This window comes from Rana temporaria, chromosome 5, assembly GCF_905171775.1.
Source record: "Rana temporaria chromosome 5, aRanTem1.1, whole genome shotgun sequence".
NCBI lineage: Eukaryota > Metazoa > Chordata > Amphibia > Anura > Ranidae > Rana > Rana temporaria.
This window is the reverse complement of record NC_053493.1, coordinates 355,252,619-355,275,541: the sequence shown is the minus strand read 5'-3', so window position 1 is coordinate 355,275,541 and position 22,923 is coordinate 355,252,619. Positions and strand designations below refer to the sequence as shown.

The 22,923-nt window shown below is 42.1% G+C and overlaps 1 protein-coding gene and 3 long non-coding RNA genes across 4 annotated transcripts in view; all 4 read right to left on the bottom strand.

Annotated features, from left to right (window-relative positions):
• The window catches only part of NECAB1 (N-terminal EF-hand calcium binding protein 1), a 281,474-nt gene that overhangs the window by 163,874 nt on the left and 94,677 nt on the right, over positions 1-22,923 (bottom strand). The window lies entirely within an intron of this gene.
• LOC120941291 lies at positions 434-1,839 on the bottom strand. The gene is made up of 2 exons (XR_005749534.1): positions 1,474-1,839; positions 434-925 (listed from the first exon to the last, which is right to left on the bottom strand). It is a non-coding gene; the product is annotated as an uncharacterized LOC120941291 (long non-coding RNA).
• On the bottom strand, positions 2,672-4,077 carry LOC120941292. The gene is made up of 2 exons (XR_005749535.1): positions 3,712-4,077; positions 2,672-3,163 (listed from the first exon to the last, which is right to left on the bottom strand). It is a non-coding gene; the product is annotated as an uncharacterized LOC120941292 (long non-coding RNA).
• LOC120941293 lies at positions 4,912-6,223 on the bottom strand. Its single transcript, XR_005749536.1, has 2 exons — positions 5,952-6,223; positions 4,912-5,403 (listed from the first exon to the last, which is right to left on the bottom strand). It is a non-coding gene; the product is annotated as an uncharacterized LOC120941293 (long non-coding RNA).

Below are 22,923 nucleotides of genomic sequence, written 5' to 3'. Positions count from 1 at the left end.
TGCGTGTGTGTGATCCCCAGCAGATACCCCTGTGGGTGTCTGAGCAGAAATGCAATTCAGAAGTACGTGGTAGATGCTTGCTGATGCGTGGGGAGAAGAGAGAAGAAAGGAATCATTCACTCTAGTCCCACAAATAATGGGTGTCTTATCTATGGTGAGAAACACCCATAAGTAATCCTTGAATAAATGTCAAGGTGCAAGTGGGGATGCAGGGGTTTAATGACAGGGCGGAAAAAACGCACAGTTCAAGTCAAGTCTCAATGTGTCAAGGGGAACGGGTGTTTATCCACCCAAAAAAATTTTTGTTGGCTGAGGAAAGACACATAAGCGAAGAGACAAGAATGCTGCGAACCCCAAGATTGAATCGTGTAGAAAAAGGAATTTACCCCACGGGGCTTTGGACAGCAAAGGTATAAAAGTGTAACAAATGTAATATAATAAAACATGGTTTATTTTATGGTTGTCAATAACATACATTTTAAATGCAATAACAATTAAAAGAAAACCCTTTACGGATCTGGTGATACAATACATATTCCACAATATTGGACAAATGTTTACAACATTGCTTTATGCTGTGTGATGTGCGTTCCCCGACGCGTTTCGACCTCTAAGTGGTCTCTTCAGGGGGATGGTTGATTCTACAAAAATATACATAACATAAATTTGCGATCAAAAAAGTATAAATATAAATCACATAAATTGACCCAAGAATAAGGTTTACCGTTGACGAATGAAGTGGGTTTTGTAATGACCAGAGGTCTGCAGAGCCGTTAGAAAATCCGAAGGGAGCGCCACCCACAACCCCATGGGGGAGAGAGGGAAACCAAAACAGACCCCAGGGGGGTTGCAAGGAGCCGCACAGTGGACGCCCTCCGAGGATCAGGGGAGCCGGTGCCTGCAGAGTGCCCCCAATGGGTTAGCCCTGTGTAATTGAAGAGAATTAGAAATATTAAATCATAGCATATTGTGCTAAAGTGTAGGATTATCTGTGGGTAAGGCATGTATATAAAAAAGAGGGACTGGCAGCAGGTTTATAATCTTATCTGAGAAAAAAAAGAAAAAAAACATTTTTTCCTTTTTTCTTCTTTATTGAATTAGATCTACTCATTGATGACCCGAAGGGGTAACTAGTCAATGAATAATGGTCAGGAATTGATGTGTATATTAAGGTACTTAATATAAAAATAGTATAAGAGTGCTCCATTGGCAGACAAAAGTGATTAAGAGACTTTATTAGTCTGGTAAAGAGTGCGTGTCCATGGGTGGGGATGTGTGAGACACATTACAATGTGTATGTTATGTGGACCATCAAAGAATATGTGGATACATATGGTGATAGTAAAAATGTTGGAAATATATGAAAATAAAAATAAATAAATAAATAAACAAGAAAACAAAAAAACAAAAAGAAGGGGGGAGTGAAAGTTGAAAAATCAACATAGGAGTGTACTAATAAAAGGGTGCCGTTACCTGATAAGGGATTGAATGGATATGAGTAGGTAAATTGTGGGCTTGTAGAGCTTGTTGTTGAGTATTCAGATCTAGGCTGCAGACAGTGCAGGGAAGACCCAGGCTTCCAATGTTGGAGGAGATAAAAGGAATGAACTGCTGTCAATGCTCAGCTGCCTGGAATCAAGACTTGACTCACAGGCAGACTATCTTTTTTATGCCAGTGGGCGTGGCCATGAGTGGGGGCTAAACACATGCTGGCTCCAGGCTTCCCCATAGATCACGGAGATGACGTAAGGGCCGCTGCACTAGCGGCCCTGGTGCGGCTCCCTCGGCGCTCCGGAAGGTCGGGGGACCCCGACCACTGTCGTCACCCCCGTCGCAAGCTGCATGACGTCGTGACGAGCCGCGCACGCCGGCGCCTCATGCGCGCGCAGCCCGCCACGGCCATACGGGGATGATCGCAGAACGCCGCCGGCAAGGCAAAGCCCAGTGGGCGGTCGAGAACCCCCGGCCGCACCTGAGCAGAAAAAGGGGGGGTGGGAATGTGGAACACTCCACCGCCCCCCACCACCTTGTCGGGAACCCCCATGGGACCGCGGAAACCCCCCCCCCCCACCCGGGGGCACAGAGGGGCCTCCCCGGATGACCGGCTACAATAAAAACTGGTTGCAAACATGGCAATAATGCACATGATGGTGTAGAACGGTGTCATAAAATGCATGTGAACTATACATCAAAAATATTTACATGAGCTGTGTGCTAATTCCATATCATGAAAACCCATGCGTGTGTGTGATCCCCAGCAGATACCCCTGTGGGTGTCTGAGCAGAAATGCAATTCAGAAGTACGTGGTAGATGCTTGCTGATGCGTGGGGAGAAGAGAGAAGAAAGGAATCATTCACTCTAGTCCCACAAATAATGGGTGTCTTATCTATGGTGAGAAACACCCATAAGTAATCCTTGAATAAATGTCAAGGTGCAAGTGGGGATGCAGGGGTTTAATGACAGGGCGGAAAAAACGCACAGTTCAAGTCAAGTCTCAATGTGTCAAGGGGAACGGGTGTTTATCCACCCAAAAAATTTTTTGTTGGCTGAGGAAAGACACATAAGCGAAGAGACAAGAATGCTGCGAACCCCAAGATTGAATCGTGTAGAAAAAGGAATTTACCCCACGGGGCTTTGGACAGCAAAGGTATAAAAGTGTAACAAATGTAATATAATAAAACATGGTTTATTTTATGGTTGTCAATAACATACATTTTAAATGCAATAACAATTAAAAGAAAACCCTTTACGGATCTGGTGATACAATACATATTCCACAATATTGGACAAATGTTTACAACATTGCTTTATGCTGTGTGATGTGCGTTCCCCGACGCGTTTCGACCTCTAAGTGGTCTCTTCAGGGGGATGGTTGATTCTACAAAAATATACATAACATAAATTTGCGATCAAAAAAGTATAAATATAAATCACATAAATTGACCCAAGAATAAGGTTTACCGTTGACGAATGAAGTGGGTTTTGTAATGACCAGAGGTCTGCAGAGCCGTTAGAAAATCCGAAGGGAGCGCCACCCACAACCCCATGGGGGAGAGAGGGAAACCAAAACAGACCCCAGGGGGGTTGCAAGGAGCCGCACAGTGGACGCCCTCCGAGGATCAGGGGAGCCGGTGCCTGCAGAGTGCCCCCAATGGGTTAGCCCTGTGTAATTGAAGAGAATTAGAAATATTAAATCATAGCATATTGTGCTAAAGTGTAGGATTATCTGTGGGTAAGGCATGTATATAAAAAAGAGGGACTGGCAGCAGGTTTATAATCTTATCTGAGAAAAAAAAGAAAAAAAACATTTTTTCCTTTTTTCTTCTTTATTGAATTAGATCTACTCATTGATGACCCGAAGGGGTAACTAGTCAATGAATAATGGTCAGGAATTGATGTGTATATTAAGGTACTTAATATAAAAATAGTATAAGAGTGCTCCATTGGCAGACAAAAGTGATTAAGAGACTTTATTAGTCTGGTAAAGAGTGCGTGTCCATGGGTGGGGATGTGTGAGACACATTACAATGTGTATGTTATGTGGACCATCAAAGAATATGTGGATACATATGGTGATAGTAAAAATGTTGGAAATATATGAAAATAAAAATAAATAAATAAATAAACAAGAAAACAAAAAAACAAAAAGAAGGGGGGAGTGAAAGTTGAAAAATCAACATAGGAGTGTACTAATAAAAGGGTGCCGTTACCTGATAAGGGATTGAATGGATATGAGTAGGTAAATTGTGGGCTTGTAGAGCTTGTTGTTGAGTATTCAGATCTAGGCTGCAGACAGTGCAGGGAAGACCCAGGCTTCCAATGTTGGAGGAGATAAAAGGAATGAACTGCTGTCAATGCTCAGCTGCCTGGAATCAAGACTTGACTCACAGGCAGACTATCTTTTTTATGCCAGTGGGCGTGGCCATGAGTGGGGGCTAAACACATGCTGGCTCCAGGCTTCCCCATAGATCACGGAGATGACGTAAGGGCCGCTGCACTAGCGGCCCTGGTGCGGCTCCCTCGGCGCTCCGGAAGGTCGGGGGACCCCGACCACTGTCGTCACCCCCGTCGCAAGCTGCATGACGTCGTGACGAGCCGCGCACGCCGGCGCCTCATGCGCGCGCAGCCCGCCACGGCCATACGGGGATGATCGCAGAACGCCGCCGGCAAGGCAAAGCCCAGTGGGCGGTCGAGAACCCCCGGCCGCACCTGAGCAGAAAAAGGGGGGGTGGGAATGTGGAACACTCCACCGCCCCCCACCACCTTGTCGGGAACCCCCATGGGACCGCGGAAACCCCCCCCCCCCCCACCCGGGGGCACAGAGGGGCCTCCCCGGATGACCGGCTACAATAAAAACTGGTTGCAAACATGGCAATAATGCACATGATGGTGTAGAACGGTGTCATAAAATGCATGTGAACTATACATCAAAAATATTTACATGAGCTGTGTGCTAATTCCATATCATGAAAACCCATGCGTGTGTGTGATCCCCAGCAGATACCCCTGTGGGTGTCTGAGCAGAAATGCAATTCAGAAGTACGTGGTAGATGCTTGCTGATGCGTGGGGAGAAGAGAGAAGAAAGGAATCATTCACTCTAGTCCCACAAATAATGGGTGTCTTATCTATGGTGAGAAACACCCATAAGTAATCCTTGAATAAATGTCAAGGTGCAAGTGGGGATGCAGGGGTTTAATGACAGGGCGGAAAAAACGCACAGTTCAAGTCAAGTCTCAATGTGTCAAGGGGAACGGGTGTTTATCCACCCAAAAAAATTTTTGTTGGCTGAGGAAAGACACATAAGCGAAGAGACAAGAATGCTGCGAACCCCAAGATTGAATCGTGTAGAAAAAGGAATTTACCCCACGGGGCTTTGGACAGCAAAGGTATAAAAGTGTAACAAATGTAATATAATAAAACATGGTTTATTTTATGGTTGTCAATAACATACATTTTAAATGCAATAACAATTAAAAGAAAACCCTTTACGGATCTGGTGATACAATACATATTCCACAATATTGGACAAATGTTTACAACATTGCTTTATGCTGTGTGATGTGCGTTCCCCGACGCGTTTCGACCTCTAAGTGGTCTCTTCAGGGGGATGGTTGATTCTACAAAAATATACATAACATAAATTTGCGATCAAAAAAGTATAAATATAAATCACATAAATTGACCCAAGAATAAGGTTTACCGTTGACGAATGAAGTGGGTTTTGTAATGACCAGAGGTCTGCAGAGCCGTTAGAAAATCCGAAGGGAGCGCCACCCACAACCCCATGGGGGAGAGAGGGAAACCAAAACAGACCCCAGGGGGGTTGCAAGGAGCCGCACAGTGGACGCCCTCCGAGGATCAGGGGAGCCGGTGCCTGCAGAGTGCCCCCAATGGGTTAGCCCTGTGTAATTGAAGAGAATTAGAAATATTAAATCATAGCATATTGTGCTAAAGTGTAGGATTATCTGTGGGTAAGGCATGTATATAAAAAAGAGGGACTGGCAGCAGGTTTATAATCTTATCTGAGAAAAAAAAGAAAAAAAACATTTTTTCCTTTTTTCTTCTTTATTGAATTAGATCTACTCATTGATGACCCGAAGGGGTAACTAGTCAATGAATAATGGTCAGGAATTGATGTGTATATTAAGGTACTTAATATAAAAATAGTATAAGAGTGCTCCATTGGCAGACAAAAGTGATTAAGAGACTTTATTAGTCTGGTAAAGAGTGCGTGTCCATGGGTGGGGATGTGTGAGACACATTACAATGTGTATGTTATGTGGACCATCAAAGAATATGTGGATACATATGGTGATAGTAAAAATGTTGGAAATATATGAAAATAAAAATAAATAAATAAATAAACAAGAAAACAAAAAAACAAAAAGAAGGGGGGAGTGAAAGTTGAAAAATCAACATAGGAGTGTACTAATAAAAGGGTGCCGTTACCTGATAAGGGATTGAATGGATATGAGTAGGTAAATTGTGGGCTTGTAGAGCTTGTTGTTGAGTATTCAGATCTAGGCTGCAGACAGTGCAGGGAAGACCCAGGCTTCCAATGTTGGAGGAGATAAAAGGAATGAACTGCTGTCAATGCTCAGCTGCCTGGAATCAAGACTTGACTCACAGGCAGACTATCTTTTTTATGCCAGTGGGCGTGGCCATGAGTGGGGGCTAAACACATGCTGGCTCCAGGCTTCCCCATAGATCACGGAGATGACGTAAGGGCCGCTGCACTAGCAAGGATCCTTGCCAAAAGCTCAGTTTCACAAACAGGAGCCGAGGAGGAGGCCTTAAAGTGGAAGTTACACTTTTGGGTGGAACTCCACTTTAAGGCCCAGGCTTCCAGGTTTGGGACACATTTTTCAAGTTGGTAGAGTAGGGGCAGGTACCTGCCTTGTAGGGACAGAACTAGCATCAGGGAAGGATCCTGCTGAGGAGGGAAAGCATAGGGCTCGCAACTTCTCTGGACATCCACCTGCTTGGGTACAAGATGACCAGACTGCATTCTGCCTCTCTCAACAGGTGCTGTCAGGTTGGCTGAATCCTGCTCTCTACACAATGTTGGACCTGTGAGTGTTTCCGGCTGGGCTGCCTCCCCATCAGTTTGTGAACTATCTTTGTATTATTTCAGTACAAGTTCTTTCATCGCACTGGGACGGTATGTGTTATTGCCGCTGCATGACGCTGCACCCCACCTACATGGTGACATCTGTAACATTTTAGATTTGCTATCACTTTCTCTCCCAGTGAGAACAGTCACCAGCCCGAACAGGGTGAACCTTCCCAGAGGAGAAAGAGAAAGTCATTAAAAAACAGACAGGGGATTTAATCCCTCCATACTTATTAAAAGCTAACAAGATATACTTGAATAGTGGAACACCTAATTAGGAAACGTAACGCTTCATTATTAGCGCTTTTACTTTAGCAGAAAGAAGAGAATCTCACTAAATAACACCTTTTGGGATCTGAATTAACATAAAAGTAGGTTCCCCTTTTGATCCCGCTAACCTTGTTAAAGTGTAATTAGTGTCCAGGGACTCTTGGATATACGGCATGCTGAGTAGAACGGAACAGGAAAGCCATATCTTAACAAGTTAATTGGTCATATCAATTTGCCCAAAGCAGCAAATCAGAGTTTCAATTGCCGCAGGGTGCCAAAATTATTTATCCCTATGGCAGGAGTGTGCAAGACTGGCAGAGCAGAATTACAAAGAAGATCTGTTTCTGGGACCACCCTTGTTTCAAGCCCTATGTCTTAACCACTTGCTTACTGGGCACATAAACCCCCTTCGTGCCCAGGCGAAATTTCAGCTTCCGGCACTGCGTCGCTTTAACTGACATTTGCGCGGTTGTGCGACGTGGCTTCCAAACAAAATTGACGTCCTTTTTTCCCCACAAATAGAGCTTTATTTTGGTGGTATTTGATCACCTCTGCGGTTTTTATTTTTTGCGCTATAAACAAAAAAAGAGCGACAATTTTAAAAAAATATATATATTTTTTACTTGTTGATATAATAAATATCCCAATTTTTTTTTAAAAAAAACAATTTTTTTTCTCAGTTAAGGCCGATACGTATTTTTCGACGTATTTTTGTAAAAAAAAAAATCGCAATAAGCGACTGGTTTGCGCAAAAGTTATAGCACCTACAAAATGGGGAACAGAATTATGATTTTTTTTTATTATTTTTTTTTTTACTAGTAATGGCGGCGATCTGCGATTTTTATTGAGACTGCGATATTGCAGCGGACGTATCGGACACTTTTGACACAAATTTGGGACCATTCACATTTATACAGCGATCAGTGCTATAAAAATGCACTAATTACTGTATAAATGTGACTGTCAGGGAAGGGGTTAACACTAGGGGGTGAGGAAGGGGTTAAAAGTGTATCCTGGGTGTGTTCTAACTGTGTGGGGGGAGGGGGGTGACTGGGGGAGGTGACCGATGCGGTGTTCCTATGTACAAGGGACACAGATCGGTCTTCTCTCCTCTGACAGCACGTGGAGCTCTGTGTTTACACACAGAGCTCCACGTCCCTGCTGTGTTCCCGACGATCGCGTGTACCCGGCAGACATCGTGGCCGCCAGGTACACGCATCGGCTCTTCGGCGATGCGCCGGGACAGTGTTTACCCGCTGCGCGCCCCCCAGTGGCGCGCGCGGGCAATGCACATAAAAGGACGTCTAAAGACGTCCACTCGGCACTTGAGAGCCGCGCTGTGGATGTCTTTTGTCTATAGCGCGGGTCTCAAGTGGTTAAATAATATCTAAACCCAAAAACAAAAATGCAATATATTGCAGCTTACCAGTCTGTAGATATAATGGATGCATTGGGCCGGATTCAGATACAATGGCGTATCTGTCCGGCCCGCGTAACGTATCTCTGATACGTTACGCCGCTCTAACTTTGGGCGCGAGTTCTTTATTCAGAAAGAACTTGCACCCTTAGTTATAGCGGCGTAACGTATGTGTTGCGGCGTAAGGCTGCGTAATTCAAATGGGGATGTAGGGGGTGTGTTTTACCTAAATGTGTCTTGACCCTGCGTTTTTTACGTTTTGTTTGAACGGCGCATGCGCCGCCCGTAAAATATCCCAGTGTGCATTGCTGTAAATGACGTTGCAAGGACGTCATTGGTTTCGACATGAACGTAAATTACGTCCAGCCGTATTCGCGAACGACTTACGCAAACGACGTAAAATTTCAAAACTTGACGCGGGAACGACGGCCATACTTAACATTAGCTACCCCTCATATAGCAGTGGTAACTATACGCCAGAAAAAGCCAAACGCAAACGACGTAAAAAAAAAAAGCCCCGGGCGGCCGTTCGATTCTGAATCGGCGTAAATCCTCATTTGCATATTCCTCGCGTAAAAATACGGAAGCGCCACCTAGCGGCCAGCCTGGAATTGCAGCCTAAGATCCGACGGTGTAAAACACTTACACCTTGCGGATCTTAGGGATATCTATCCGTAACTGATTCTCTGAATCAGTCGCATTGATACGACCGGCGGAACTCAGAGATACGACGGCGTAACAGGAGATACGACGGCGTATCAGGAGATACGCCGTCGTATCTCTTTCTGAATCCGGCCCATAGCGTTTTGCTTTTAAAGTGGATGTAAATAAACCTGATTTTTTTTATGTCACAATGTAGGGTATACGATTTCCTATCATCTGTGCTCAGTCTTGCCACACAGAGTTAATCCAGCTCTGAGCAATCCTCTTTTATTGTTCAGTGAGAAAAACCTTAGTCCGTTTCGCCCCCTTGCTGTGAGTGACAGGTTATTTACATATCTCATGCACTAGCCTGAGACAGAGGCACATCCTGTGCAAAAAGTTCACAATTCACATCCTTCTCCCCTCCCCTCCTCTCCCCTCCTCTACCTTCCAGCTCTCCCAGGATTGGCTGCATTTACTGTGTTTTGACTGGATGTTTATCATTATGGGGTGTGATCCACAGTTCAGTGTGACAAGGAAATGCATGTATAGTGCAGTAAAAACACAGAACAGAAAGCAGAATATACACAGACAAGTGATCTGATTTAGGTTAGATGTATCTAGTGAGAGCTGGGCCGAATTGCAGTGTGTGTGTCTGAGGTCACCTGATCACAGTTGCAACATCAGGTTATTTACATATCTCATGCACTAGCCTGGAGACAGGCATTATTTTTTAATTCCCACCCCCACTCCTTTTCTGAAGGCATGTGGTTACTTTTCTGGATTTTGACTGGATGTTAGTGATCATAGCAGAATTTAGTGTAAGGAATACACAAGAGAAAATGCAAGGGGAGTGTAGAAGTGGGGTGGGGAGTCTAGTGACATCACGACTCCACCCACCGAGCTCCAGACAACAGATCCACCCACAGAATCTGCAGTTTTTCTCATAACAGACAGAGGGGAGACATTTCACAGGTTAGGACACATGCAGGAGGCGTGTATATCCTTATAGATCAGCACTATGGTAGTAGTTTAGAAAGGATGAGAGTGAGTTTACATCCACTTTAAGGCTTACCCCTTTTTTCACCAGTAGCACACCCCCTAGAGTGACAACATGCACCCATTGTACTGTATCTAAGAAGGAGCAGCATTGTCACCTTAGGATGCTTTTCTGGTTTGTCCTACAAACACCATCCTCTCCTAATCAACATTAATGGGTTGTATAGTGCATGGAAGATAGCTAGGAAGGATGATAACAATGTTGAAGATTTCAGTTCAGTTTACAGTAATTACAAGGATATTGGATTTCTATCATGATCAACTGGTGTTTTCTGTAGTTGCAGATAGTGTTCATAGCTTGAATATAATTCAGCCATCACATTGAAGGATGGGTAAACTTTTGTGATCAGGTTTCCATATACTTAAAGCGGGGGTTCACCTGCAATTTTTTTTTTAAAAGCCAGCAGCTACAAATACAGCAGCTGCTGACTTTTAAAAAATGAACACTTACCTGTCCAGCGCGTCCGCCGAAGCCGAGCGGCAGCTCGGCCCTCGGCTTCCCCCGCCACCATCCTCTGAAAGGGAATCGGGAAGTGAAGCGCTGCGGCTTCACTGCCCAGTTCCCTACTGCTCATGCGCGACTCGCGCTGTGCAGTTTCACTGGTTCCCGTTGTGTTCTGGGAGCCAAGTGTTTCCCAGAACACAATGGGGTGGTGATGCGGAGGGGCCGGACTCCCGCGGGAGTCTATACCCGGAAGTGGTGCAAATACCTGTTTTATACAGGTATTTGCACCCCCTCCCCCTGAAAGGTGTCAAATGTGACACCGGAGGGGGAGAGGGTTCCGAAAAGCGGAGGTTCACTTTTGGGTGAACCTCCGCTTTAAAGTGTAACTCCACTTTTGTTGAGAAGCATTCCCCTCTGGGTGATCTATCTACTGTACATTGCAAGGATTTTAACAAGCTTTGCTGCAGATTCTTACCTTTTGTTATTCTGAAGAAATCCCTGTTTGTTTGTTTGTCTGTATCTAAATGAATTTAATGGGAGTGGTTTTATAATTATCAATCATCTGTGCAGGACTCTAATGAGGAAAGCTGCTGGGGCTGCATCCTTTTAGCCGTGATTTCCTATTGGAAGTATCTTTCCAAAAAATTACATTTTTGTTGCAGGGGATGCCTGATATCTGATTTGTATCTTAGTGCAGACTTCTGGGAAAATTGGTGAGCCAATCACACAAGCAAGAAATTATGTTTTTGGTGGCTGGTCAGTACACATTCTATATACAGAACACAAGTTATAAATATTGCATTGCATTTTACAAAAAAATACAGAGCTGCTGATTGAAAAGCAAAGGTCATTTTTTATAATATTCGCAATTGTATACGCTATATTATTTTTTCTTTATTTGCTAGTTACCCTTTAAAGTTTATCCACTTAAGCCCCGGACCAATATGCAGCTAAATGCCCAGAGGCGTTTTTACAATTTGGCACTGCGCTGCTTTAACTGGTAATTGCGCGGTCATGCAATGTTGTACTGAAACAAAATTTGCGTCCTTTTCTTCCCACAAATAGAGCTTTATTTTGGTGGTATTTGATCACCTCTGCGGTTTTTATTTTTTGTGCTATAAACAAAAATAAAAATAAAAATAAAATAAAAAAAGGTACGGCGCTACATATAAGATGATCACAAAAAATAATTGAATGATTAGTGAAAATGAGAACAAAAAAAGTTCAGTAAAGGTCCACAAGAGGACTAAGAAATGTGATATGAGTCCATAGTATGTAAATAAACAGTGATGTTTGAGAGTAGAAATCCTCCACCGTAGAAGACACCCGATGAAAATAAAGTTGTAGTCTCCTTACCAGATGGTAAGACCGATATTGCAGCGGTCTTAATTAGGCCCAGGGATATTTAGAAGTCCTCCCAAAAGACTGCCTTGAATGCTGTGATAATTCTCATGTGCTGGGTGCATACCACCAAAAAAGATCCCTTCAGGCTCAAGTAAGGCTTGGTTTTCACTCTCCGGCCAGTCTGTGTGTCACGTAATCCAACCAAAACTTCACCGGACAGAAGATCTCAATGCCAGCCCTCTGCTGCCTCCAGCATGCTGGAGGCAGCAGAGGGCTGGCATTGAGATCTTCTGTCCGGGGGGGCGTGGCCGGACGAGGATGGCGCTGGACGTACTCTGGATCAGCTCTGATTGTGGAGATCTAATCTACAGCCATCCTGCATTGGTACTGTAATTTGGGTGCCCAAAATACCCTCATCCAGTGCCCAGGATTCTCCCTGTACAGTCCCATACCTTTTTTAGCTGCCCGGGACGTCTGCCCACTCATCGGTGTGATCCGAGGCCTACTCCCTCATAGGAGCTCCGTCGCCATCTTGGGGCCTAGTGAATTGCGGACGACACCGCGATCGAGTACGGCGGGGACAGCGGACCGATCGGTTCACCCGTCCTCCTTCTCCAGCGACATACTGCTCTGAGAGGGGTGCCCGGAGCAACCACCCAAACGGTGACTGGAGGAAGCACCCGCTCTTCTTAACGGAGGCCCTCTGACGCACTCATCAATTGAGGTGACAGCACCATCTTGTGGCCTACGCACTTAATGCAGCATATATATATATATTTTTTTTTTTTTATGAGGTGAAAGCTGCTGGCTTTTGGATAACTTTCCTCCTAAAATCACCCTCCAGTTCCTAAAAGCTCAGTGTGGGGGTTTAAGCAGTATAAATTACAAATATTTGCAAGAGCCTGGCAGCAACCCATTTTTTTTTTTAAGGCCTTCTCCTCAGGGTCTTAATAAACACCCAGGATCCATATTACCTCACGCCTGTGTGAGAAACAGGGTCTGCCCTGTTATTAATATTATTTGAAGCATCTTGGATGACTTTCTTATGCTGAGGTATTTCTTCGTTAACTAGTTACCTAAATATAAGAACTGACTGTACGATTTTTTGGAATTCTCTCTCATAATCCACCTCAGTGACTAAAACTCAGTGTGTGGTGACTTGTGACCATTATCCTGCGAAATTAATGCGAGGATCTGATAGAGTATAGATGGATTTTATCCCCAGGTCACCGTAACATCTTGCAACCTACATAATCCATTGTATCACACTATTTGGAATTTTTATTATATTTATTTCTTCTCTAAACTGAGGTAATTTTGTGTACACTGGATACCTGACTGCAATAATAGACTAATCACAGTAGTCAGAGTTTGATTACCAACTCGATACGGTGCCCAGGGCGTGTGTTATACATTATCGGATTATCCTATGATTATCCCTGCAATGGAAACTTACTGAGGTGTTCCTACTCACCGTCCGATGTTAGTCGACGAAAGCTGCAGACCTATTCGCTAATATGACACCTGCATGATACGTAATTTGAGGCATTTTCATGGTGCTGGTCTTTTTACAATACTTACTGTAAAGGCTCAAAGCTAGGTTTGGACTGATCACATGATTAACACCCGCTGAATGATGATGGTTATAGGACTGTTACACCTATAGGAGCTTATATAGGAGTGAACTGCTGATTCTAAAATATAGTGCGACTTAACTCCTGCTGATACAAATTCATTATAGCACTTCTTATATATGAAGGGGAAACAGGGCAAAAAAATAAGAACTCAATTATCAAAGAGTGTCTTTCTGATATGGGCACCCCTCCTCATACATGCCCTCAGATGTCTGTAGTGGATCCTAAGTTTAATGAACAATTCTCATCTCATTTGATGCCCTCCTCATCACCTCCTCCCTTAGGTTCTACTACAACTTCAGCTTTATTTTCATCTGTAGTAAGGGAGGGAATAATACCTACAATGGCTGATCACGGGATTCCTATGGTTTCTCCCTCACATGACCCTATACAAGTAACAGCTGACGTTGAAACTGCCCCAGAAGTTTCTTTCAATGTTGCTGATCTCTATAACAGGATATCTGAAATGCTGGAAAGGGGTTTAGCTCATACGGCCGAGAAAATTACTAAAGATATTAGGGCAGACTTCCAATGTCTTGGCAACAGGATTGATTCAGTAGAGCATAAATTGGACACTAACGTTTCTAAAACTGAACAACATGATGACCATATCCATTTCCTACAAGAACAACTGGAGGCCGCTCAGGCTAAGATTGACGATTTGGAAAACAGGTCAAGAAGAGAAAACTTCAGGGTTAGGGGTCTTCCTGAGTCCATTATGGACGTTCATTCAGCAATACGAGACATTATGAGAATCCTCCTTCCATCTATGCCTGATATAAAATTGGAAATTGATAGGGCTCATAGATCATTAGGTCCACTGAGAAGAGATGGTTTGCCCAGGGATGTGGTGGTCAAGCCTCATTATTTCTCCACTAAAGAGGACATTATGAAACGGTCCAGACAACAGGAGAATCTTCAATACCAAGGTACTAAAATACAAATATTTTCTGACATTTCACCATATACCATTCAAAGAAGAAGAGCAATGAAACCGTTATTGTCTGCCCTCATCAACAAAGACATCAAGTATAAATGGGCTTTCCCCTTCGCCTTAAAGTTCAATTATAATGGTAGAAACCATGTAATACATAGTTTCCAAGAAGGTGAACGACTTCTGTTTGATCTGAAAATTATATCTCTTGAACCTGCCATGGACACTAATCCACCTCAACTTCCATCTGCCAAGAGGAACACACCTACTAGTCCGACTCAAAATCCATGGAACAAGGTCAAATACAGGAAAATTGGAGGTGACCAAGCACCCTGAATATTGAATAGACTTACCCAGGAAGTATCTCTTATTCTTTAATTCAGATGAATTTTATCCCGGATGCTTTTTTAAAAAAAGAAGACTCCGGGATTGCATATCTAGTTTAATGCCGTTTTTCTTTAGATTTTTCTCCTCTTTTTTTGGTCATCCTATGATTCAAATGCCTTTTTTCTTAAATTTGTTTTAAGGTGTAATGTTTAATTTGTCGGCAACTGACGACGGTGAGGTATTGAACCTCAACTTGCCTCTTGTGTCAACACTTTGTCGACCCAATGGGTAAGAATGTAGTCCTTTTTTGGGACTATACTAACATTTCTTGTTTGAATGAGGGAAGGAGAATCATTCTCTTCCCCCATTCTGGGTCACAAATTGACCTTGCACGATCTAATAGTTTGTTGTGCTATATGTTTTTTTATTTTTCTCTTTTTATCTCTTCTTTTCATTTCTTTTTCTTTCTTCTTCATACTCTCTTCATTTCTTCAGCCTGCCTGCCATTGTTCGTATTTACGAAACTACTGATGATATCTGTTCGGTCCTGCCTGTTCATAGATGTTGACAAGACTTATGGCTGGATCGAATGATGTATCTAAACCCCTTAGTGTTGTTACTCACAACACTCAGGGGTTAAATTCTCCTGTTAAGAGGCGTAAAGCCTTTCAAGTATACAAGTCTCTTCGTGTAGATGTGGTTTTCCTTCAAGAAACCCACTTTCCTAGACGATACAACCCTTCCTTTATGCATGCCCACTTTCCATTATTTTACCTAGCTAAAGCAGAAAACAAAACTAAGGGTGTAGCCATTTTGTTTTCTAGGTATTGTAATTTTAACCTGATTAAAGAATTTGGAGATCCGGAAGGTAGGTTTCTTTTGTTACAAGGTACCCTTGATGGCAGACTGTACACATTTATTTCTTATTATGCTCCTAACAGAGGTCAGAAAAAGTTTTTCTCACAGATGCTTGATACCCTCCGACCATTTATGGAGGGGATCATTCTTATGGGTGGAGACTCTAACTTAGCTTTTGACACGGGATTGGATAAGTCCAAACCTTCTGTCAATGGAATCGTCAGACCAACTAAACTTAGTTTGCAAGTAGCACGCATTCTACATCAGTCTAGATTAACTGACATCTGGAGGGAGTTGAACCCCCAAATTAAAGACTATACTCACTATTCTAACCCTCACCACTCTTATTCTCGTATAGATCATATATTAATCTCTAACCATCACGTCCCAGCTGCCATTAAGTCTCATATAGTTGATGTTTCTTGGTCAGATCATTCTATGGTTTTATTGTCACTGAGGAGAGAGGACACTTCTCCTAAAGTGTCTCATTGGACACTAAATAAGTCTATTTTGAAGCATCCTGTCCTAATGAAGGATATTGAGCGATCTCTTCTAGAATACTTTAAGCATAATGATACAGAAGATGTGTCCCCTGAATCTTTGTGGGCTGCCCACAAGGCTTCTATCAGAGGCAAAATTATACAAGTGGCCGCTGGCCTAAAGAAACAAAGAAACCTGGACATAAGGAGACTGGAAAACAACTATTTAGACCTCCGTAAAAAACATAAATCTGATCCTCTTAACTTTCCTACTCAGGCACTTGATGCAGCTAGATCTGCCCTAAACTTGGTACTTACCACTAAAGCAGGGGAAGACATGAAATGGACTGGTGCTAATTTCTATAAATGTAAAGATAAAATAGGCCCAATGCTAGCTCATAAACTCTCACCTAGATTTCAATCACGGTCTCTCCCTAAAATAAGGATGATTGATGGTTCTTTTACCCTGAATCCTAGGAAGATAATGGAGGCCTTTCATGATTTTTTTTCTAAGCTTTATGCATCCACTAATGATTCTTCTTCAGAGGGAATGGATGATTTTCTGGACAATTTGAATCTTCCTCAATTGACTGAAATACATAGAGAGGTGATGGAGTCTCCCATATCAGCTGAAGAAGTATTGTTAGTAATTAAAAACCTAAAATTAGATAAAGCCCCGGGCCCTGATGGGTTTTCAAGTGCATATTATAAAACATATTCGAACATTTTGACACCCTACATGGTTAGATTTTTCAACCAAATGACTGGTGGAGTTCCCATAGAAAGGCAACTCAATTTGGCCTATATTTCGGTTATCCCTAAGCCAGAAAAGGATCATAGCCTGGTGGAAAACTATAGACCAATATCTCTTATTAATAACGATCTTAAGATACTCACTAAGATAATGGCCAATAGATTGTCCTCTTTCATTGGCCAGTATGTTAGTAAAGATCAAGTAGGCTTCATCGTTGGAAGACAAGGTCCAGATCAGGTCAGGAGGGCTGTAGATCTAATCTCTATATTGAACTCGGGTTGGACTGGTGATACTAATCAAAGGGGTATGCTTCTTTCTATAGATCTTCAGAAGGCATTTGACTCAGTATCGTGGCCATTTATGTTCGGAGTGATGGAACGTTGGGGGTTTGGCACAACATTTCTTGGAATCTTATCTGCACTTTACTTTCACCCTAAAGCTAATATACGCTTTCGGGGTATTTTTTCGGAACCTATTGAGATCCATAGGGGTACTAGGCAGGGCTGCCCTTTATCTCCCCTGATATTTGCAATAGTGATGGAATCCCTGGCTATAGCTATACGAGAAAACTCAAATATCAGGGGAGTTAGATGTGCCAAAATGGAGCATAAATGTGCCTTATTTGCAGATGACCTTTTACTGTTTTTGACCGCTCCAGATACATCCCTACCGGAAATATATTCTCTTTTAGACAAATTTTCTATGGTTTCAGGTCTAACTGTGAATATGGCCAAGTCTAGGGCCCTCAATGTTTCTCTCCCTAAATCCACGGTTTCTCTACTGAAGAAAAATTATGGATTCAAATGGGACACCTCTTATATCAAATACCTGGGTATCTATTTGACCCCCAACATTCAAAATTTGTATTTGGCCAATTATCCCCCTATGTATAGAAAACTTGAGAAAGATTTGAAAGATTGGGGGACACAGAATATAGGTTGGATTGGTAGAATTAACTCGGTTAAGATGACTCTTCTCCCTAGGCTTTTGTATCTTTTTAGATCATTACCCATACCGATAATTAAAAGTCATCTAAAATCTTTTCAAGGAAAGATTACCAAGTTTATTTGGAACAATAAGGGTCCACGCCTTCCATCTCGCACTCTCTATAACTTTCCTGAACAGGGTGGTCTGGGGGTACCCAACTTATTATGGTACTATCAATCAGCGAGATTGGCACAGTTATCGGAAACTTTTCTTAAACATGAACGCCCTGACTGGTTAGATATAGAAGAGCAGACGACCCCGAATCTAACGATAGAGGAGTTAATGTGGAGTCCTACCAAGAATAGGCCCTCTATATTATCTCCGACTCTTTCTCAAACCTTAGTTTTATGGGATTCACTTAAAAACAATCCCTCTCTAATTTCTAAAGTCAGACCTTTATCGAGTGTTTTTCTAGACCCACTCTTTGTTGCTAAAATTGATATAGATTCTTTCAAATGGTGGCATGACAAAGGGTTGTATCGTATAGGTCGCTTTTTTTCACGCTCGGGTCCACTTCCTGAACAACACTTCATAGACAAGCTAGGTCTTCCTGTCTCAGAAAAATTAAGATTTTCTCAACTACATGATTATGCACAAAGCCTATGGGATAGTGACTCGATCTCTGGACTATTGACACCTTATGAAAGTAATTGTGATCAGGGTTTGATCAGGAAGGGGAATATTTCAATCATATATCAATCACTTGCTAATAACTGCACCAAATTACCTCATATGCTGGCCTGGGAAAGGGAACTTAATAACAAATGGGATTTATCTGACTGGTGTAGTAACTATACTAGATCCATTAAAGGATATGTGAATATATCCCTTGTAGAGGCTAATGTAAAAATTTATACTAGATGGTATTTAGTTCCCGTTAAACTGGCTTCCATGTATCCGTCAACTTCGCCCCTATGCTTCAGAGGTTGTCAGGGATTGGGGTCTATGATACATATATGGTGGGAATGTCCCAAAATACGTGGATACTGGAATAAGGTGTTCAACATAATAAGACGTGTCACAGGCTGTAACTTGCATCAATCCCCCACTATTGCTTTACTTCACGGGATGTTACCCCAGACCTCCAAGGTTACTAGAAAACTCATCCTATACATTCTGACAGGTGCCAGGATCACAATCGCAGCTGCATGGAAAAAGACTACTGTCTCTATCCGGTATATGAAACAAAAGGTTACATGGATTATGGAACAAGAAAAGAGGGTCTGTTCCATGTTGGATATGTCTACTCTTTTCCATGAAATATGGGAACCTTGGATGAAATTTATGGGAATATCTTTTATCCCGTGAAGGCTGTGATGATATTTATTTTCTTGAGGACGATGTTGTCCATTGGCAGGCAGGCTGTCATATCTCTTTCCTTTTTCTTTCTCCTGATCTTCTTCGTACTTTCTTTTTTACTCCTCTTTTTGTCTTCTGTCTTTTTTTTCTCTTCTTTTCATTGATTTTTCTTTGATTTTATCTCGTTGTCTTATATACGAGGATAGAATTCTTGCTATTTCTCATTCTCAGAGTGTTATGATTAGAAAAAAAAAAAAACATTTATAAACATTTGTATTTGCCTATGTTTAGGTTGTTAAAGGATTCCACCAAACTTTTGGGGATATTAGGTTTGATAAGGGTTTTGAGAATATATATTTACAGATACCGGTGGATATTAGTGATAATTATTGGAGGGAGGGAGGGGGGATTGAAAGGTTTGCTTGACCTCTTGGACACAGACAGTTCCCGGTGGGGGTGTCAGAGAGGTTATTGTTCTCCAGAAATCCTATCCTTTTTTTTTTGTTCCATGAACTTAGATCCAGTACACACATGGGGTTTTTTATTTTGTGGCAACGATAACCCTAAGGAATTATATAGCATATTAAAATATCCTTTTATTTAATTATAAATTATTAGTTAAACCTAACTTTTCTTCTTAGCTTATACAAACTGTTTTACTCTCACCGTATGGTGATGAGCATATGAAATGGCTGTATATGATAGACAGTTTCTACGACAGTACCGTTTAATATGTAAAGCAATGCATTTGATTTATTATTTTCTGTATATTACTGACTTGTATACTGCTGTTATAGTACAAATGTATGTACTTTTATTGAAAATAAACTTAAATTTGAGTGAAAAAAAAAAAGAGATCTTCTGTCCGGTGAAGTTTTGGTTGGATTACGTGACACACAGACTGGCCGGAGAGTGAAAACCAAGCCTTACTTGAGCCTGAAGGGATCTTTTTTGGTGGTATGCACCCAGCACATGAGAATTATCACAGCATTCAAGGCAGTCTTTTGGGAGGACTTCTAAATATCCCTGGGCCTAATTAAGACCGCTGCAATATCGGTCTTACTATCTGGTAAGGAGACTACAACTTTATTTTCATCGGGTGTCTTCTACGGTGGAGGATTTCTACTCTCAAACATCACTGTTTATTTACATACTATGGACTCATATCACATTTCTTAGTCCTCTTGTGGACCTTTACTGAACTTTTTTTGTTCTCATTTTCACTAATCATTCAATTATTTTTTGTGATCATCTTATATGTAGCGCCGTACCTTTTTTTATTTTTCTTGTTCTTTTTACTTTGGTTATAGGTAATAGGTACTGGCTGCTTCTTACACTCACGTGTTTTCCCATTTATTATTTTTAGTCTAGCGCAGGGTTTTTTTCTACCACTTTGTGGTTTGAAAATATTTTTTTCACTTTATAAACAAAAATAGAGCGACAATTTTGAAAAAAAATCAATATTTTTTACTTTTTTCTATAATAAATATCCCCCAAAAATATATAAAAAATATTTTTTTCCTCAGTTTAGGCCGATATGTATTCTTCTACATATTTTTGTTAAAAAAAATCGCAATAAGCGTTTATCGGTTGGTTTGCGCAAAAATTATAGCGTTTTCAAAATAGGGAATAGTTTTATTGCATTTTTATAAAAAAAAAATTTTTTACTACTAATGGCGGCGATCAGTGATTTTTTTCATGACTGCGACATTATGGCGGACTCTTTGGACAATTTTGACACATTTTTGGGATCGCGAGGGGGTGGCTAGAAACGAATAGCCGGATCGCTCCCAGAGGCTTACCGACCACCGTATGTACCGGGGGGGGGTCCCAATCGGACCCCCGACCCACGTCTAGGCAGCGACGTGCGGGCACGTCGTTCTGCCTGTCCGTGCCATTCTGCCGACATATATGTACATGCGGCGGTCGTTAAGCGGTTAAATTTATAATAAACAATAATGTAAAATACTAAAAAATACAATCAAACAAATAAATACTCCATGGTGTTCCAAAGCTATTTACAAATTTTGCAAACAAGCTGTGACTTGGCGCCGTGTCATCACTTTTACTGAGAACACGTAAACTTTTTTCATAAATGGAATTATAAGATGCGCTGTAACAGAAATGTTTTATGAGTTGTACATTCAGCAAATCCATTTGTCCTCCAAGGGGAAGCCGGTATTCCCGCTCTGCTTACTGCTTCCGCCTTTGTTTTCCCTGTGCTGCCTGCATGACCCCGTTTTCAGCTCGGGAAGTCAGGCTGGCTGTACTAAATCGGTCTCACTCCCTCTCTAGAGGGAAAACAAATGAAAGGAAAATCTAATACATGAGCGGCTTTCTGAGAAGGTTGCATTCAGGGAAAAACTCCTGTGACACAGCCTATGACTGAATACACATCATTCATGAATATTTCAAGAGGTGCTGATCTGTCACATCACAGAAGGACTGGCACTGCTGGATGACTTGAATTTATACTCAGAACATACTGAATCCCATCACAGGTATTTTACACAACTAGCCAGTACTCAGTAGCCAGCAAGCACAATTTACATCTTTTATATAAGACCAACAAATTCTAATAAAGAATCTTGCAATGTCCCTACCATAAAAAAAAAGAAAAAAAAAGAATCGACCATCTAAAACAGCATAGTTCTAAATTGTTAGAGCCATCCGTACTGCTGGAAAGTTATCTGCCATGTATAAAAATCATATGAACTCCATGCAGATAGTGTCCCTGATGAGCACTGAAAGTGTATGAATGAAGATGAAGAGTTTTTATGCCATCACAGGAGACAATGCAATGTTTTGGTGCCACAAATCGACCCCTTCATAAAGGCCACAGTGACATGAAGGGGTCTTCAGTCCCTGAAATATCATATCACCTCCTGTGACAGCATAAAAGATTTCCTTTGAGTTATAACATTCTTACACATTTGGAATTATGAGTAATGACTGCATGCATTCACCTGTCACTTAAGCACCCATTTGGTCTAAAATGCAAGGAGTTGGCTTTATGAGAACTAAACACAGGAACCCAGCACTCCAAGGCACGATGCTACCTGCACAGCCACACATTTTAAAGTGGAATTTTAGACAGACAGCTAAATATGCAGTAAGGTTTAAACATATGCATGTGCAGTATATTACCTGCCATAGAATTTGCCTGTAAGGGAGTGTTAGTACAATTCCCCATTTGGCCACTAGGTGGCACATTTCCCTAATACATATATAGTGACAGGGTGGGTGGAGTTTGGGTGGAGAACCTGAGCAAGGCTCCTTATCTGGCCTCCATGAGATTTGGTGGGGTCTTATCTGCCTGCATGTAGTCGCCTATTGACTGGTATTCCCCAGCTGGGGAATACCTGGAGAGGTCCTGGAGCTCTGGATAGGATGTAGTTGGGAGACAGGACATAGATAGCCCAACCTATGAAAGGAAAAAAGAGACCATAATGCAACACAAAAAAAAACAAAAAATGTTTAGGCATGAAAATACTGAAAGTGTTTGTTAAACCCCCCAAAAACAATAATCAGATCCTGGTCCCTTTAGGCAGATTACACAGCACAGTGCTTGTGCTGTGTATTCTGCCCCCTCTAAACTGTAAAAAACATGGCTGAACCTGCCACTTCCTGTATCCCCCTCTCTGCTGTTATCCCATACAGCACTGGAAGACAGCCACTCAGGAAGGTACCCGTATTTGCCAGCATATAAGGCGACTGGGTGTATAAGACGACTGTAACGGTCAGGGGTTAACGCCGTTAGGATATTCCATTCCACCAACCCAAGACAGCTTCCATTCCACCCCACAATCCAGCAGAAAGGACCCATTGGATTTCCCCCTGAAGAACGAGACACACACAG